This window comes from Neofelis nebulosa, chromosome 16, assembly GCF_028018385.1.
Source record: "Neofelis nebulosa isolate mNeoNeb1 chromosome 16, mNeoNeb1.pri, whole genome shotgun sequence".
Taxonomy (NCBI): Eukaryota; Metazoa; Chordata; class Mammalia; order Carnivora; family Felidae; genus Neofelis; species Neofelis nebulosa.
The window spans coordinates 7767483-7786686 of record NC_080797.1 but is presented as its reverse complement, the minus strand read 5'-3'; the positions used below and the strand labels follow the sequence as shown (position 1 = coordinate 7786686).

The window sequence follows — 19204 nt, the reverse complement described above, 5'->3', positions numbered from 1 at the left end:
ACGTTGGATTTTGTGACTGTGGCTTTAATCAACTACATTTACATAGATGGATATATATTTTCTCCAATTACTCCAATTACACACAGTGGATCCCAGAACTTAGTCCAGAGATGAGTTGTATCAACATCACCTGGAAAGCTTAATAAACACCCCCCCCCCCATACACACACACACAAACAACAGGCCAGGTATCTGAAGGTGTTTTTCCTGGATGGACCATTTGGCTCCTTTGCTCTTAAGATCTCCCGTTTGACGTACACATTCTGCTGGACAGGGCAGCCTGGAGACCGTGTGCAGGGAGACTTGATGTGTTACAGAGCCCTAGAATCAATCACAGAAACCCGTCCTCTTCAGATGCTTATTCAATGTCCCTTACTATCGGTGAAGTCAGGAGTCCCTGACTTCCGATGAGATGATGAGACTGTATCTCCCTGGAGACTTGAACTCTTTGGGTAAGAGACAACACTTCTGGCAGTGTCAAATCTAAGCTCCACCAGTGGCTCAGTTCCCTTTGAGATCTATAGTGTCTTACCAGTAATTCACCTGCAACAGTAAGGCACATTCACGTATAAAGAGCAAATTAAAGTGAGGGAATACGCAAGACTGTTTGCAGGAGAAAACTTTGATCTATCAACCGAGCTTCCAACGTCCCTCTGTATAAACGCTGGCTTAGTAAACAGAATGGTGTGAGGTTGGGATATTTCCAGAATGGAAATAAAAAATTCTTCCAAACTCTTCAAAGAGTTAATGATCTCCGCCACTGGGGCTTTCTGCATGATTGGGTACGCTGTTAAGCGTAGTTCTGTTTCAGTATGGTAATAGTTTCATAATATGCTTCCAGCTGCTTGCTACCCCAAGTGGCTTGGGGTTATTGGTTATTATTTGGTTATTCAAAACAAATCTTTGGTAAATATGATATATTTTTTTTCCTCGCATTCCTCATTTCTTCCTGCTGGTGTCTCATGCTATGAGGCCACGAGGTCCTGTTTTCTTCCCGTCTCTCATTGCCATGCTAAACAAAGGATAAAGACATACTGTTGTGTGTGAGAGAGGCAGGCCACAGAGATGTTCTCTAATCCAACAGTGGAGGCATTCCATGCGTGTGGAGGAATCCGGTGGCTCAAGGGTCGATGATCAGCCCTTCAGCTGTTAACATTGAGGTCATTGTTTCCAATTTCTGCCTCGGATAGTAGCAACCTGGAAGCCGGTCCCTCTCATCAGTAGTCAATGAGAATGATTTACTGGTGCCGTTACACTTCCCAGGGGAACAATTCTCATGGCTTGGTTGGCCGTCAAGATTTATCTTGTAGACATCGCCTAGTTAGGGTCTCTGAGCCCAGCCGACTGGTGAAAACTCAAGTAATTTTTCTGCCATTCAGATCACAAAATTGCAGCTTCAAGGAATGATACAGATGATCTTGTCCCGTGGTTTTTGCTCTGGGCTTCAGGGAGATCTTGGGTCAGTGGAATTGCTTCATGCTAAGGCAAAGTGAGGGGTCAGAGAGTAAATAGGGGACTCTTTGCATCTTCTTCCTGCTTCAGACAGAACCACTGTGTCTTTTAGATGTAGGTTTCGTATAAGATTTTGTGTAATCCAACGGAGGGCATTCATTTGGGGTTTTGGCCTGGTTATCCTGCTCCAGTAGCCGCCCGACTTCCCTTCGAGGAATTACCTCTTCCCCCCCCAGGGGTGGTTTTGGTGTCTCTTCTGCAGTGGAAGATAGAAGGGGTCTCTGGATTTCCTTCTCCCAGCTCTCCCTGTTTGCTGGCCCAACGCTACCAGTGAAAAGCCCGCCTACCCCTAAGCATCGCCAATCACACAGTGGAACTTGGACAGTGAATGAGGAAGGCAGAGGCAAATAATATGGCTGGGATTCATCCATGCCAGCACCGTTGCCCAATGTTTGTTCTTATTATGGGTCTGCTTCCACAATGGCTGCTGCCAAGCTCCTTCGAGTGCTTTTAGTTCCTTATCATTTCCGCTTTCAAATCAATTCCATGGCATCTGATACCCTCCTGTTAATTGCTTTATTTTTCCTTGCCATCAAAACACCCTAACTTATACAACGCCCCTTATTTTGGGAGGACACATTGAGGGCGAGCCAGGGCGTGTACCCTGCCCAGAAGGTCCCTTGCACTAACTCAGAACGAAAGACTAGAACTCAGCCCCAGCCTTCTGGTTGAGCTCTTCCTCCTGCCCGAGAGTAAAACTTTCAACGGCCTATGGTGGCCAGACAGCCAGCATAAATGAGTCCTAACTTCTACTTTTCCATAAATGACATGGTCTTCTCAACCCTCTATTTTTTATGCTTTTCATGGGGAATGGGGCACAGAAAAAAATATTTCTTTGCTATAGGAAAAATGTAGTGGGGAGACAATAATAATTGGCAACTGGCACTTTGCTCCAGTGTTAGGTAGACAATAGGGAGTAGTGGGGATTGTGGGAAAGTAGGAAATACTTTCCATCTAAAAGTAGTGGGTCACCATTCAGGTCTAGCTTATTATTGCTCTGGAATAGTTTGGTCCTTGTGTTGCCAGAAATACTTAATTTTTTAAAGATAAGCTGGATATCTGAATTTTTAAATGCAAAATGTTCTGATCTTGTTTGTGATGGCTCAAATTGTTCAAAACAACTATAAATGCCAAGCAACATGTCTCTGCGTTGGATTTAACCCATGAACCATGGCACTCCTTATTCCACTCTTATTCCACTCTTCCTTATCTCCAGCCCATTACTCCTTTTTTCCCCCCATAAATATGTATATCATCCATACGTGAAGATGTGGATAACTCCTTTTCATCCTGGAAAAGTTTGTTCTGGGAACAAACTGCATTTTGAGTCTTTAGATGCTCTCTGACAGAAGGAAACACGCAAGCTTCATTCATATTCAATTTGGCTGTCCTTATATTCTCAGCTAAAGTTCAGGGTGAAGGAAAAGGTTTAATTAGAGGCTTCATTAATTAGAGTGTTTAGTTTTCCTGTAGGAATGAAATGAGTGTCTGTGGAGCAATTCTGTCACATAGATCGTTACCTAGAAAGGTCAGACATGAAGAGATATTGATTTCAGGTATTAAGGATGATTACACTGCAGCACTGTGCAGAAAAAGTCATCGCGATGTGTGTTTCCAGATCTATGAACAAATGGAAGAACATGTGTGGCCATATTTTTAAATGATACAGAATAACGAGCTTTAAAAGTAGCTGGTTTATAATGAGCCATGATGAAGATTGAACACCGTGTTTTCAGGACTATGAAACACGCTGTAGGGAGCTCCCACAGCAAAAGTCTAGACCAGGGGTTGGCAAACTACAGCTTGTGGGACAAACGTGGCCCATTGCTGGTTTTCGTAAATAACGTTTTATTGGACCGCAGCCACGACAATTTGTTTTGTGCTACAATGGCAGAGCGGAGTACTTGGAGCAGACTGTATAGTTTGCAAAGTCTAAAATTTTTACTATCTGGTCTTTCAGAGAAAAAGTTTGCCAATCCCTGTTCTAGACCTCTGAGAGTTTTGAGTCCTGTTTTAGAGATGAAAAATTAAAGACGGATCCCAAGAGTCAGTATAGCCTCGATTAAAGTATAAGAGTAGAGACCAAAAGTGGTAGAATTCAAGATTTATTTTGAAGGTTCGCTCAAAAGGAAGCGCTGGTGGATTGGATGAAGGGTATGGGAGAAGGTGAAGGCATTGGGGCGGGGGGAGGGTAAAAAGAGGCAGGAGAAGTGAGGGAAGGGTTGTGGAGCAGAGCAGGACTCCTCGGTTTCTTAGAAGCTTGGAGAACCCCTGACGTGCTCAATTTTGAATTGCACCCACGTGCATAATGTCTTGCTTTTATTTTTTTTAATGTTTATTTACTTATTCTGAGAAAGAGAGAGAGAGAGCATGTGCACGAGCAGGGGAGGGGCAGGGAGAGAGAACCCAAAGCAGACTCCACGCTCAGCACACAGAGCCCACTGCGGGGCTCGATCCCGCAACAGTGAGATCATGATCTGAGCTGATGTCCAGAGTCAGATGCTTAACTGACTGAGCCACCCAGGCACTCCAATAGCGCTTTGCTTTTAGATGAGAATTACATCTGAGCTGATGTGTCTCTGGGAGGGGGAGAGGTCAAGATCAGTGAGTGTGGATAGTTCAAGTGTGGAGGCCTCGTTTTATGGGGAAATGCAAAAAATATACAGCTACTGGGGGATGTCCTTCAACGTAGGCTTCCTACCTCTCCTTCCTTCTCCCTGTGAGTTGGAATAGATATTTAACGATTTGCTTTTAATGTTGAACCATGAGGTGATCTTGAGAAGAAGCCATAAATGGTAGAGAAGCAAGAATAAAAGAAGCCAGTGACTAATATAATAGAACATCATCCAGCCGTGGGCACTCTAGTCCCAGATTTCCACCTTCCTCAAAGCAGTGCTACATTGATTTGCAGTCATAGCTGGACTAATTTTAATTAATATAGTATATACTCTGGAAAGTTGTCAATTCTGATTATTTCAACCTGTTGCTAAAAATGAGCATTTAAGGGTTTTATCCCAAGTTACCAAACTTGTGGACTCCCTGGCCATTGGAAGATCATTTCTTTCATTCCTGATATTGGTAATGTATCTGTTCTCTCTTTTTTCTTTATTGGTTTTCATAGAAATACATTGATTTTATTGATCTTTTCAAATAAGCAGCATTTGATTCTACTCTTATCTATTGTTATTCTTTCTGTTTTCAATTAGTTCCTTCAGCTTATTTACATCTATTTTGCTCTGTTTTTCTAGTCTCTTAAGGAGGAAGTTTTCATGATAGATTTGAAACTTTTCTTTTTCGGCATGTACATTTAATTCTATAATTTTCCTCTACACACTGCTTTAGCTACAACCTGTAGTTTCTGACTTTTGTATTTTCACATTATTTTTTTATTTTCTTTTAGATAGAGAGCAATTTGGGGGAGAAGGGCAGAAGGAGAGAGAAAGAGAGAGAGAGAGAGAGAGAGAGAGAGAGAGAGAGAATCTTAAGCAGGCTCCACACTCAACATGGAGGCTGACATGGGCTTAATCTCATGACTCTAGGATCATGACCTGAGCTGAAATCAAGAGTTGGATGCTCAAATGACTAAGCCACTCAGGTGCCCCTCACATCGTTTATTTTAAAATGTTTTCTAATTTTCCTTAAAACTTCCTCTTTGACACATTGCTTATTTAGAGGTATGTTGTTTAATTTCCAAGTGTTTGGGGATTTTTCTTTTCTATTTCTGTTATTGATTTCTATGTCAGTTCTGTTATGAGCAGAAAACATACTTTGTATGATTTCAGTTCTGTTTCATTTGTTATGGTTTGTTTTATGAAGTCAGATATGTTCTATCTTGGAGAATGTTACGTGTGTACTTAAAAAGAATATATATTCTGGGGCGCTTGGGTTACTCAGTTGGTTAAGTATCTGACTTTGGCTTAGGTCATGATTTCACGGTCCGTGGGTTCAAGCCCCATGTCCGGTTCTGTGCTGTTGGTTCAGAGCCTGGAGCTTGCATCGGATTCTGTGTCTCTCCCTCCCTCTACCCCTCCCCCACTCACGCTCTGTCTCTCCCTGTCTCTCAAAAAATGAATGAATACACGTTAAAAAAAAGAATAAAAAAAAAGAATGTGTATCCGGCTGTTGTTGAGTGGAAAGCTTTACAAATGTCAATTAGACACAGTTGATGGAATTATTTAGTTCTTTTATATTCTTGCTGAATTTTTTAATTTACCAGTTCTATCAATTACTTAGTGCTGAACTCTTCAGCTACATTGCAGATTTGTCTGTTTTTTCCTTTTCGTTCTGTGAATTTTTGCTTTATGTATTTTGAATCTCTGTTGTTACATGCATGTATGTTTAGAACTCTTGTGTCTTTTGATGAACTGGTCCTTTCGTTGTTATGTAATATCATTCCTTATCCTTGGTAATTTTCTTTGTGCTGAAGTTTATACAGACCAATATAGCCACTACAGATTTCTTTTGTTTACTGTTTGTATAGTATACCTTTTTCTAGATGTTTGCTTTTTCCTTGCCTATATTACTATATTTATATTGAGTCCTTTAGACTGCATGATCTAATCCCGTGTTTAGTTTATTTTGATTTTTTTTTGTCTTTTAATCAATGTGTTTCATGCATTTATATGTAAAGAAAAATATTAGTACATTAGGATTTTGATCTACATTTTAATTATCTTTTCTGTTTGTTCCTTTTTTTCCCATTCCTTTGTTCCCCTTTCTTGATTTATTATGTGTTACTGGACTGTTTTTGTATTCCATTTTAATTTATGTACTGTTTTTCACTACATCTCTTGGTATAATTTTTGAGTAGATACTGTCATGATTAAAATATCCATATATATTTTTCCACAGTCTACTTAGAGTATATATTTTACCATTTCTCTTTTTTAATGTTTATTTATTTTGAAGAGAGAGGGAGAGTAGGGAAGGGACAGAGAGAGAGGGAGACAGAGGATCCGAAGCAGGTTCCATGCTGACAGCAGAGAGCCCGATGTGGGGCTTGAACCCATGAACCGTGAGATCATGAGCTGAGCCAAAGTCTGACGCTTAACAAACTGAACCACCCAGGCGCCCCCATATTTTACCATTTCAAATGGAATGTATCAATCTTATCACCATTGAGGTCCCATGATACGCTTCCCTTCATCTTGCAAATGTTGTGTGTGTTACATCTACAGTCATTGAAAAGCCACCATCAGAGAGTGTGTATAATTTTTAGTTTCAGGCATCAAGTATATTTTTAAAAACTTAAAGGATAGACCATTATGTTTATGCAGATACTTACCATTTATGTTGTTCTTCCTTTATGTCTTTCAAATAACACCAGGTCATTGCATGGGTAGTGCAAACACCTTATAACAAAAATATTCCTGATTCATCCCTCCGGCCCCTTGTATTTTTGCTGTCGTTTATTTTTCTTGTACATAAGTGTACGAATAATATATATGCATAGATAATCCATACATTGTTGTGATTATTACTAAAAAAAACCGTTATCCGTTACATCTATGAAGAATAGAAAAATACGTGTTTTATTTTACCTTTATTCATTCATTCCCTGATGGTCTTCCTTCTTTTACATAGATCCAAATTTCTGGTCTATGTTATTTTCCTTCTGTCTGAAGAACTTCTAACATGTTTTGCAAGGCAGACCTACTGGCTGATGTTCTGACCAGGCTTCTGTAGATTGTGGGTTTGTTTGTTGTTGTTTTTTTTAACTTTTTAATGTTTATTAATTTTTTAAATGAAAAAAAATTTTTTTAATGTTTATTTATTTTTGACAGAGAGAGAGGCAGAACATGAGTGGGGGAGGGGCAGAGAGAGAGGGAGACACCAGAATCCAAAACATGATCCGGGCTCCAAGCTGTCCGCACAGAGCCCGACGCGGGGCTTGAACTCACAGACAGTGAGATCATGACCTGAGCCAAAGTTGGATGCTCAACCGACTGAGCCACCCAGGGGTCCCAGAAATGAATTTAAAGAGAATAGAAAAATGGCGGGGGCGGGGGGGGGCACCTGGGTGTTTCAGTCGTGAAACATCTGACTCTGGCTCAGGTCATGATCTCATGGTTCGTGAATTTGTGAACTCGAGTCCCGCTTGTGGGTGACCCCTGCTTCTCTCTCTCACCCCTTCCTCCCTCTCTCTCTCCCTCTGCCCCTCCTGGGATTCTCTCTCTCTCTCTGCTCTCTGCCCCTCGCTCACTTGCTCCTTCTCTCTTTCTCTCTCTCTCTCTCTCTCTCTCAAAAAAAAAAAAATAGAAAAATGGAAGATTTCCCATCTCTTGAGTGTTCAGATACTTCATTTCTGCTCCTTGGTACTTGATTTCCGCTCCTTGATACAGACCTAGGGGGCTTCTCTTGAAGACGCCTGTCTTCACTGATCCACACTGGTTTCAGGTTTCCTTGATTCCACGTTGAAAGATCCCAGAAGAAAAAACAAAACGGAAATACACCAGTCCACATTCTAGTCTTTTCCCATTTTCCTGCGACTTAATTCCCTGAGTCCCTGACTAGATACTCCCTGCTCTCTTTATCCAGATTTTATAGATGCTCTCAGGGAGAAAGTCAGGGTGGAGGGTATTTATCTCAGCTTCTCTGAAACCGGAAACACCCCGAGATTTTCATCACTAGCAAGCCCCTTCCCTCCACCAGTAGGATACTCTAAGTCCAGCATAATTTGGGACTCGTTTTACCTGCAATAAACTATCAGATGCAAGGATACAATAGGCTGGGCAAAGTCTAGCCTGAGCAATAGGAAAATTTAAGAAGTAAGGGAAACAGCTGTGCTGAACTTCTCATGGCAAACTGTTACATTTGGGCTGTAGGAAAAACAGCGATTATTCTCCAAGCACAAAGTATATATATATATATATATATATATATATATATATATATATATATATATATATTAGGGAGTAACTCATTCTCCTCCCATTTTGTACTTAGAATGCATTATTTAGAACAGTCTCGGGGCGCCTGGGTGGCGCAGTCGGTTAAGCGTCCGACTTCAGCCAGGTCACGATCTCGCGGTCCGTGAGTTCGAGCCCCGCGTCCGGCTCTGGGCTGATGGCTCGGAGCCTGGAGCCTGTTTCCGATTCTGTGTCTCCCTCTCTCTCTGCCCCTCCCCTGTTCATGCTCTGTCTCTCTCTGTCCCAAAAATAAAAAAAAAAAAAAAAAAAAAAAAAAGAACAGTCTCAATATCCATTTTAACCATACTTTACCTACATAAAGTTGTTAGGTATCTGATATCTTTGTCGGTTCAAGTTGGGGAATGCATCGCATCGTGATTTCATTCAAGTTTCAGTCCTTTTAGGAATAAGCCTTAATTCTTTTTTCTTTTTTTTTTTACGTTTATTTATTTTTGAGAGGCAGAACATGAGCAGGGGAACAGGGGGGAGAGAGAAGGAGAGGGAGACACAGAATCGGGAGCAGGCTCCAGGCTCTGAGCTGTCAGCACAGAGCCCAACACGGGGCCCGAACTCACGAACCGCCAGATCATGACCTGAGCCGAAGTTGGACGCTCAACCGACTGAGCCACCCAGGGACCCCAGGCAGGAAGAAGCCTTAATTCTATTGAGCCTATGCTTTGCTTTTCTGGTTTACATTACTTTTTCAGACATCCAGTGTGTTCATGCTCTTCCCTATTTTAGAGACAGGAAAACAAAGGCCAAAGATCTACTGGGTTCCCACCGAAAATTCTTCAAAGCCCGGCTCTGCCTCATTATCTTATCATCTGGTCTCCTGGAGAAGAAACGTGGCAGGTGCTGAAGATTTTGGCAAGCATGCCATATGAGAAAAAAATTCCTAAACGCAGAGCTTCTAAACACAAGAATAGTTATTATTATTTTTTTTATTTTAGAGAGAGCGCTCACATGGGCAAGCAGAGGAGAGGGGCACGGGGGGGGGGAGAGAGAGAGAGAGAGAGACCTTCCCCACATTCTGCATCTAACTCTCTGGCACAACAGCCACATTAGCGCTCCTGATACAATGTAACTGCTTCTGTCCTCTTGGTTTCCTTCAACCCCTTCTGGAATCCCCTTTCGAAGACCGAAGACCAAAGACCGGGGTGGAGATGTAAGAAGTTAATTGCCTCTGCTTCTAAGTACCTTTTTTTTTTTTCTCCAGGGCAATGGGTTAATTATCAAGACACCAACCACATGTTAGATTCCCTGAGTGAAAGACACTTTTCCTTTAACATAATCACACTGTGTTAATGATACTCATCGCTCCCAGAATACTGCTAAAATTATTGTCCCTGACCAGGTTGCTTACAGAAATATTCATCCAGGATAGAGCATTAACCACCCCCCCCCCCGATTGCATATTAAACAAATTTTGTTTTTCAAACTGTAAAATTACTGAGCCAGAAAAAAAAAACACATTAATTAAAAATCGGAGCCAGCCCAGAACTACATTTAAAACATTCCAGAAGTGGCAATTTAAAGAGTTAGAAAATACCACATTTCTCTATGTGCCTCCTGTACCAAATAAAACTGTTCATATTTACTCTGCAGGGTGGACCAGCGCTTTTTAAGGTTTGGTTTCTTAACAGCAGTAAAGGGAGTTTTAATCAACCCCAAATTGGCTTCAGGTCAACAAGGACAGAATTCACTTTGCCAGAAGCACTGCTCAATGACTCAAGACCCCGAAAGCATGTGTTTATGTCGCCCGCCCGGACATTCAGAGCCTGGGATAAAAATGGCAACCTCTAAATTCCAAGTTCCAATCAAGTGCTAATCATGAATACTGAGAACTCCTCAGGCAAATTCACCTTGAGGTACACAGGGAAGTGAATCTCACACCTGAGGATCAGAATCCCCTAGAGGGCTTATTAAAACACAGATGGTCGGGCGACCATCCCCAGAATTTCTGATTCACTAGGGCGAGGGTGAGGCCCCAGAATTTGCATTGCCAGCAAGTTTCCAGCTGTTGCTAAGCCTGGTGGCCCAGAACAACACCTTGGAGAATCACTGATTTAAGTTAATGAAGACAGCACCAAAGACATGGTGCGATTACTTACCCCAGGGAAAATTGCATCCTTCATCTGGAGGATGATGCTATATTTCCAGCTTTACGTTTTGCTTGCCTGTCTCCTTTTTTCCACCATGGACCTGCTATTTTGGCTGTATTATTGTTAGCATGCCATTGGTGGGGTGGAGGCTGTAAAAAACAGAAAGGTGAACTCCAATTGCTTGAAGAAGTTATTAAATAGATTTGTGTTCAGCAAACACGAGTTACTAGCCCACAAAGGTGAGGTCCAGGTGTTGAGTGGCCTTCGGTGTTGCTTGATCAGTGGCCCAATCATGTTTTCAAGGAACCACATACTTGACTTCCGTGTCTCTGCTCTGTAAGCCACAGTTTGGGTCTCATCCTAAGACTGGTTCCCTCTGTGGCTTTAGGATGGCTGGCACAACAATCAAGCTTACGGGTAGTTTGCTCGTGACCGTTGGGAGAGCAAGTGACTTCCCCGGGGCTCTTTTCAGAACAAAGAAAAGTCTTCCAGAAGTTTCCCGCAGGTCTCTCCTTCTGTCTTCTTGCCCAGACTTAGGGCACATGCTCATTCCAGAACCAGTCACTGGCATGGTAGATGGATTTACCTTTTGCCTAATCAGACCACTTCCTAGAACTGAGGATAGTGTCGGATTCTCCTGAGACCCATGGTATGCATGATTGTTGACGTACTGTTATGCCCAGAATTCGTGATCCCCAAAGACCACTAGGGAGCCGAGTCTGATGCAAAAGCAAAAGAGCCTTTATTCGAGTTAGCTCGAGCTCAGTCCCCTACCTGCACCCACGCAGCGGTGAGATACCAGGGAGAGAGAGCGAGTTTCAAAAGCACAAAGGTTTTATAGGGGTCTAGGGGCAGTTGGTGAGGTAATGGCTGTGGCCTCAGCCGATTGGCTGGGGAAGGGTCGGAGTCCTGTTATGCAGGTCGCTGGGCGTGTTTTGATCAGGAAGTTTGAACGGGTGAGCGGGAGGTTACTCAAGGGGAGGAGGCGCCGTCTGAGGTTTCTGTGATTTTCCCGGAAAAGGGGTCATGTCGGGGACATAGTCACTCAAGGTGGAGAACACGGAACAAGATGGAGTCGGCCGGCGTAGGCCCGCCCTTTCAGTACATAGAACTGGTATTTTCTTGGGAAGAAAGAAAGGAGAATGGGTACCAGCTAGCAATTAACAGTGTTCCTTATACTTTCTAAGCCCTTCTGAGGATAGATATTTTTAGAAAACTAGAAAGCCAACTGAAAAAAAACTATTTTGTGTGTTTTCAAGGCATGAAATTTTTTCAGGGAGAGATTTTTCAGAAGTCGTTGGCCAATGGGAAAAGCAGAGGCAGAGTGGTGGGGCTAGATTTGAACCTCAGAATCTGCCGCTTATTAAGAATGAAGCCGGGGCGCCTGGGTGGCGCAGTCGGTTAAGCGTCCGACTTCAGCCAGGTCACGATCTCGCGGTCCGTGAGTTCGAGCCCCGCGTCGGGCTCTGGGCTGACGGCTCGGAGCCTGGAGCCTGTTTCTGATTCTGTGTCTCCCTCTCTCTCTGCCCCTCCCCCGTTCATGCTCTGTCTCTCTCTGTCCCAAAAATAAATAAAAAACGTTGAAAAAAAAATTAAAAAAATAAATTAATTAATTAATTAATAAAATAATAAAATTAGCCCACATGCAATAAATGTGTGCACACACCATGATCCAGGGAGCACACCTTCACATGCATTAGTGTGGTAATTATACCCAGCAAGGAATCCGAGTCCATTCCTTTGACCTCTTCTTCCTAGAGGAAGTTTGTTGGGGTCCAGTCGTCCGTGAATTCTTCAGTTACCTAAACATTTAAACGTTGTATCAGAGTCAGATACGGAACTTTGCCAGTTCCAAGAGATCGAGCCCCTGTTGTGGTCCAGATCCTCTGTGCCCATTTTTTTCCAGTCCTAACAACCCCGAAAACTATATATTATCCTCATTTTAAAGGTGAGACAACAGAAGCTGAAAGGTGAATTAAGTCTTCATTCTTTTTTTTTAAATGTCTATTTACTTACATATTTTTTAAAAATTTAGTGTTTATTTTTCAGAGAGAGGGAGATCATGAGATCATGGCTTGAGAAAACCAAGAGTCAATGCTGAACCAACTGAGCCCCCCAGGCGTCCTACATGCGGGATAACTTTAATGCATTTTCTCAGTGTCACCCACCAGATACTGACTGACCCTGTGTGTTCGCTATCAAGGCTCGGAAGGGCAACGTTCTCATCCTTTACATGGCGGCTGGTATGCTCACCGCCTACTCTTCTCCCCCATCCGCTCCTCCTGTGGTCCTTCTGATATCATGACCTACCTACGGGGGCTCCTTTCCACCTTCTCTCCCATCTGTCAGCCCATCTCTGCCTTAAGCCTTCCCCCTGCTGACTTTCTAAGTTAGCCCTCTTCGGAACCTTCTACCCTGCCATGTATCTTATCCTTATCTTCAGCTTATTCGCTATCAAACTACCCACACACTCTCAGCTTCTAGATCAGTGTCTCCTGTAGCCTCTACAATTGCACAGTAACTTCTTGCTCCCAGGGTCCACCCTCCCTTCAGTCCTCACTGCTTCATCTTCAAAGTAAATTCACTGATCTGCATAATATTCTCAGATCTCTTACGTTTACACACCCACTGGCCCAGTACCCTCCTCTTTTCTTTCCAGGCTGGCTACCCCTCAGCATATCCCTTAGCTGTTTTTCTAAATTCCCTGAGATGAGAAACAACAGACCCACTTTTCTCTCCATATTTTGGCAATTCCAGGCTTCGTCCTCTAAAGAGAGCATGTATTTTTCCCCCCAGGGGTCATAGCCCTTTCTGCTTTTTGTGTACTTTTCCTACCTTATCCATTATTTTCCCTAAAAAAAAACTCCGTCTTGGGGGGTGCCTGGGTGGCTCAGTCACTTAAGCGTCCGACTTCGGCTCGGGTCATGAGCTCACGGTTTGTGGGTTCGAGCCCCGCGACGGGCTCTGTGCTGACAGATCGGAGCCCGGAGCCTGCTTGGGATTCTGTGTCTCCCTCTCTCTCTGCCTCTCCCCTGCTCATTCTCTGTCTCTCTCTGTCTCTCAAAAATAAATAAATGTAAAAAAAGAAAAAGAAAAAGAAATCAACTCCGTCTTTATGTATGTGTAAAAATGAGGCAATTATTTGAAACTATCAAAGAGCTAGCTGTGCAGGTGATATGGGGGCTTGACATAAATCATGAAGGGAGTGAAGAATTAACCACCGTCTATTCAAATCTTTTACCCATTTTTTGGTTTGGTTGTCTTTTTACTGTTGAGTTGTAGTTCTTTATATAAAGGTCTGATAAGACCGTTATCAGATAGGCAATTTGTAAATGTTACCTCCTATCCTGCGGGCTTTTCCCTTTCTTGATGGTATCATTTGCAACACAAAAGTTTCTAACTTCGATGTAGTCTAATTTTCCTATTTTTCCCTTCTGTTGTATATTTGCTGTTGTATCTAAGCGCACATAAATTACAAAGAGACTTAGGGGGAAAAACCCACTAGGATCTAAGTAAATAACATTAGAAAGATGAATACAACACAAGTATTTAAGAAAATGCGTAGCCAGTCACTCCTTCTTAAGTTCTGTTGTTCCCTGTGTAACTGGCTTCGTCACAGAGAACAGTGTCACCTGGGGTAATCTTGACGAGTGGCCTCATGCAGTGCGGAAAGCAGCTTGAGTCACACGGATGCCCTGAGTCACAGGCGAGAGCTGGTCCAGCCAAACTGTGCGGAGAGAGTTGCCATGGAAACATCCAGGTCTCCACAGTGCCCAGCCTGATGTCGGAAGTCCTGATAGTGGCTTTGTGGCTGCCTCTCCTTTCCTAAGAGAGGGCCCCTGTGCTGTTGCGGGATTTCTAAACCAGCCATTTTTAGCTACTAAAGAACCTTGCTTTTCAATAGCTCTCTCTGTCTCTTCTCCTGCCACCGTTAGTAGCAGCCTGGACCCATATTTGGACCCATATTTTTCAGGAACTAAAGCACAGGCCCATCCGTATTTATTTTCGAACATTCTCCTTGTACAAGAGCGAAAACATGGGCCTTTGATTCCTTTTGCCCCCTCTGAAACACCAGAACTCTTCAACAGCGTCCTGAATCGGATTCGAAGTTCTGTGACGGGTCAAAAAAAAAAAAGGGTGGGGGGAGATTATATCGGATTGTGTCCTTATTTTCTGACGAGAGGCGACAGGCAGGTTTACTTACATACAGAGGCAGCGCTAATGCGAAACTGAAGGCAAGAGTGATCACCGCACGGGGTCTTACACGGGTGGTTTTCCTCTAGAAGCCCGATCTTCCACCAGCACCCCTTCAAGTGTCCAGGTGACAATCTTGGAGTTATCGTTCTCTGCACCCCAGGTCCACTCCATTAGGAAATCCCGCTGGGTTTCTTTCCCTAATCTCTCCAGAACCTGACTTCATCTCCCGCCTCCACCGCTAACACCTAGCTGATGTCATTTCTTGTCTGGATCCCTGCACCCGGACTTCCTGCTTCTCCTTGCCTCCCCCTACGCCCCCGATAGAAGCTAGAATGGCCTTTGCCATCTGAGTCAGAATGTCTCCCCTCAGCCCCAAACCCTCCGACAACTTTCCATTGCAGAATAAATCTGTATTTCTTAGCCGTGTTGACGACCCCCACCCCCATCCCCACCACATGACCTGTGTTTCTGAATCTTGCTAACTCTACTCCTTACTCGCTCTGCTGTATCCACACTGGCCCCTTGCTACTTTGTGGACAGTCCAAAGCGCTCTTGCCTCAGAGCCTTTGCCCTTGCTATTCCCTCTGCCTGGAATGCTTTTCCCTTCACTTATCACTTCCTCCTGCACAAATGTCACCTTAAAAAAAAATTTTTTTTAACATGTATTCACTTTTTTTTTTTTTTGAGAGAGAGACCGAGAGAGACAACATACATGTCGGGGAGGGGCAGAGAGAGAGGGAGACACAGAATCGGAAGCTCGAACCCATGAGCCGCCGGATCATGACCTGAGCTGAAGTCGGATGCTTAACCGACGGAAGCACCAGGCGCCCCTGCACAGATGTCACCTTAGAGAGGCTTTCCCGAACCACCCTGTAGAAGAGTAACATTCGCATATTCTATACTCTGCTTTAATTTTGCCCATGGCCCTCATCCCTGCAGGACCTAAGCTTATTTATTTGTTGCCTGTTCCCTCCCACTAGGAATATAAGCGCCACCAGGGCAAGAATGTCTGTTTATTTACGCTATATGAGTAAATTACAGCGCTGGGATTGAGAACGATGTCGCTGCAGTCCAACTACCTCGGCCTGAATCTCATTTGAATCAGCTGGTGGACATTGGTAAGTTAATATTTAGCTGTTTTTGTGCCTCCGTAGCCCCCTCTGTAAAATGGGGGGGGGGCAAATCAACGATTACGCCTGCATCATGGGTGTGTTGTCATAAAAGAGGCGATACGGGAGAACTGTTGAGAGCAGCGACGAGTGGAGAGCAAATGTTCAATAAATGAAGCTTAGCTCTAGCCATTGTGGATGATAATGTACACAGTTGCGTATCAATCACCTTGTGAAGCAGAAGTAGGAATGGAGAGGCACGTACATTAAGTAGTTTTTAAGAAGTTGAACAAGTGGAGGCACCTGGGTGGCTCGGTGGGTTAGGCATCCCACTTTGGCTCAAGTCATGCTCTCACGGTTTGTGGGTTCGAGCCCCGTGTCGGGCTCTGTGCTGACAGCTCAGAACCTGGAGCCTGCTTCGGATTCTGTGTCTCCCTCTCTCTGCCCCTCCCCTGTTCATGCTCTGTCTGTCTCAAAAATAAATAAAAACGTTAAAAAAAATTTTTTTTAAAAAGAATATATTTAACTATAGAACTCTTTGTGTATGTTATGTCTACCAACAATCTGCAGAGATTATTTGGAAAAACACCAATGTAACAAAATCGACCCAAACCAGGTGTTGGCTGCTGCTGGGGGGTGAGTCAGACCAGTGGGGGCTGATACCTTGAGGACGGAAAGATCTGCCCAATTGGGGCAGCCAATCGGAAACCAACCCAACAGCAGGAGGCCATGGGAACGTGCGTTCATGAAAGAGTCTAGAATATCATGGTGGTAGGAAAATGGAGGCCCAGACAAGCAGCAGCAACACGACAAACAGCACCGAGGAGTGACCAGAGGTAGTGCCTGAGTTTTCTGACACCCCGCAGAGCTCAGCAACCTCGAAATCTGGCAGAGGGCCATATGCTAATGTTCAAGGAGGGAATGAGAATGCCAGGGGCTAGTTGGTAAAGGAATCTCAAATTTAAGTGTGAGGTTCAGGGACGGAACCATGAAAACAAGCAGTGAATTCATCTCTAGGGACCAGAAATGCTCCTGCAGAATTTGGCAAAGAGGCAAAATTGATGAGGTTAAAAAGTGGGCTTGGAATTTCCAGAAGCTTCGCGTCAAGGAGCAAAGTGATAGTCTAGCGATGCCATGTAGAGAAGAAGACTAAATGTGACCCCTTAAATCCTGCATGATTTAGAATTCATGGTCACAGACCTGAGCTGAGCCCACAGGTGAGAGCCAAGAGGCTGTGACTGTGGGAAAAAGACGTACAAGGATCAAGGCGCCAAGGTGGTCATTACAGAGTGGAAAGTCAACACATCCGTGAGGCATATGCATATAGCAGGTGGCTAAGGGTCCATGGGTATGCCTCCTTTTTGCATCCTATGCCTCGGATCCCCAGCTGAGTGGTGTCTGCACTACACCAGATTGCATCTCTGAGCTAGCTGGCATCCCACGATGCACTTTGCAGCCCCAAGGTTGGATTTACAGCCTGTGGCACCCAGCAGGGTAATCACCCTCCTGTTTGGGCTGTTCTGCACCATTTCCTAGGGACAGACTCCCCTCCCAGAGCGGTTGAGGTACTTTGGCACTCTAAGAATGCAACTCTATAGACTTGGTTGATGTCCAAGTTAAGTTTTTAAGTAAGAGAACTTGGCATTAAATTACCCCGAGTGACTGTCATCGCTCTGAAGCCAGCTAAAGTTACTCTGCTCAATAAAGTTTTGAGAAATATGTTGAACCTTGGGCAAATTTATGATTCTCTTTTCTCAACTCATGGTTAAGACTATTAAGCCAAAGAATTTTTCCCTCTGTCTCTGCTGGAACTAGATAAAGCTGTTGCCGTACCATTATACTCCAAATTATCCAGTTAGGAAATGTGGCCGGCATTTCTTTAAAAATTTGTGTTAGATAAAGCAGAATGCAGTTAACACGATATAAGGCAGACATTTAGCAAATTGCTGTGAGAACAGGGAGAGGAAAGAATGATTCTGTTTAGAATGATAATCAAGGAAGCATTCATGGAAGAGACACCGTTGGGTTAGGCTTTGAAAGGTAAAGAAAAGAATAATGCATTGCTGATTTACTTGCTGGCCTCCAGAGGGTTTCAATCTGGGGAACCTATCTCAGGGGGATCTCAGAGAGAGTTAAAAAAGAGTCGCTTTGCTTTTAGCTCTAATATTCTGGCCCCAAGTTAATGACCACTTAGGTAAGGATGAGAGCCATTACCGGGTTCTACTCCTGAAACCAATACTACATTGTATGTTAACTAACTTGAATTTAAATAAATAAGTTAAAAAAAAAAAAGAAAGAAAGAAAGCAGTTCTTTCATTTCTCTTAGCTTTGAGCTTCCTTGGGTGAGGGCCATAACAAGCATTTTGTTTTGTTTTCCTTTGTAATGTGGAGGAAGACTGAAAAGCCAGAGGGTCAACTCTAAAGACTCTGTGTGCAAATGTTGACGGGGATTGACATCATTAAGCCCGTGGAAGGGAGAGGTTGCAGATTAGTGCAGTTGCAGAGGAAGAATTAATTGACCTGGAGAAGAATGTGGCAAAAGAGCCTTGCGTGCCTCGGGAATGGGGGTCCTCTTGGATGCAACAACCCAGAGGTAGCAAGACCTCGCAGGAATGTGGTTTGGTGGCACCTTGAAAGCCCGGATGGAGAAGATAAAGGCCGGTGAAACTGACTAGGAAACACAAAGACCATAGAGAGTGAAAGCACATTAACTCTCAGGGGCATCAGATACCAGAATACTCTAAAGACCGGATTCCTCCCCCATTTTTTTAGACCCAACAGAATAGGGAAGAAATCTTCCATTGTTACTTGATGTTGAATTCCATGTGGAGTCTGGCGTGTGAGGGCTGTAAACCAGATTCTAATCCGATTTATAAAAATGAAGAAATATTACAGTTTTCCACATTGAGTATCATGGGAAAATTCATGACTGTCGTATTTCAAAATCTGCAATGGTACATTAGAATTCCGTATCTAATTTCCAAGCTATTCTGCTGAAAGCATCTTCAATTTTTATATCCATCTTGTAGTCATTAACAGCTATGTCTTTGGAATCAGAAAGAAGTAGTTTGAATAATAACTGTGCTTCTAACAGGATTTATAAACAAAAGTCACTTAATATTTTTGAGCTTCCGGTGCCTCCTGTGGAAATGGGGATACCTACCCAACAGGGTTATCATGGTGTTAATTGGATAATCCATTTCTGAAAAAAGAGTTTAATTTCTTAGCCGGCACTTAGAATGCCTTCAACAAGCGGTAGCTTCTGTGATTATTTTTGTGCTGCTGGGGTTGGGACCAGGAGTCTGGTCACCTAGGCCCTATCAACACTGGGACAGGAGCTTGGGAAAATCACCTGCATGTCAGTGTCCCCCATCTT

At 43.5% G+C, this 19204-nt stretch overlaps 1 long non-coding RNA gene across 13 annotated transcripts in view; it reads left to right on the top strand.

The window, feature by feature from the left end:
- Positions 1-19204, top strand: part of LOC131496843 (uncharacterized) — a 250187-nt gene that overhangs the window by 133417 nt on the left and 97566 nt on the right. For all 13 annotated transcript variants that reach the window (XR_009254661.1, XR_009254666.1, XR_009254660.1 and 10 more), the window contains one exon: positions 15700-15837. This is a non-coding gene — a long non-coding RNA (uncharacterized LOC131496843). The remainder of the gene's footprint in view (positions 1-15699; positions 15838-19204) is intronic.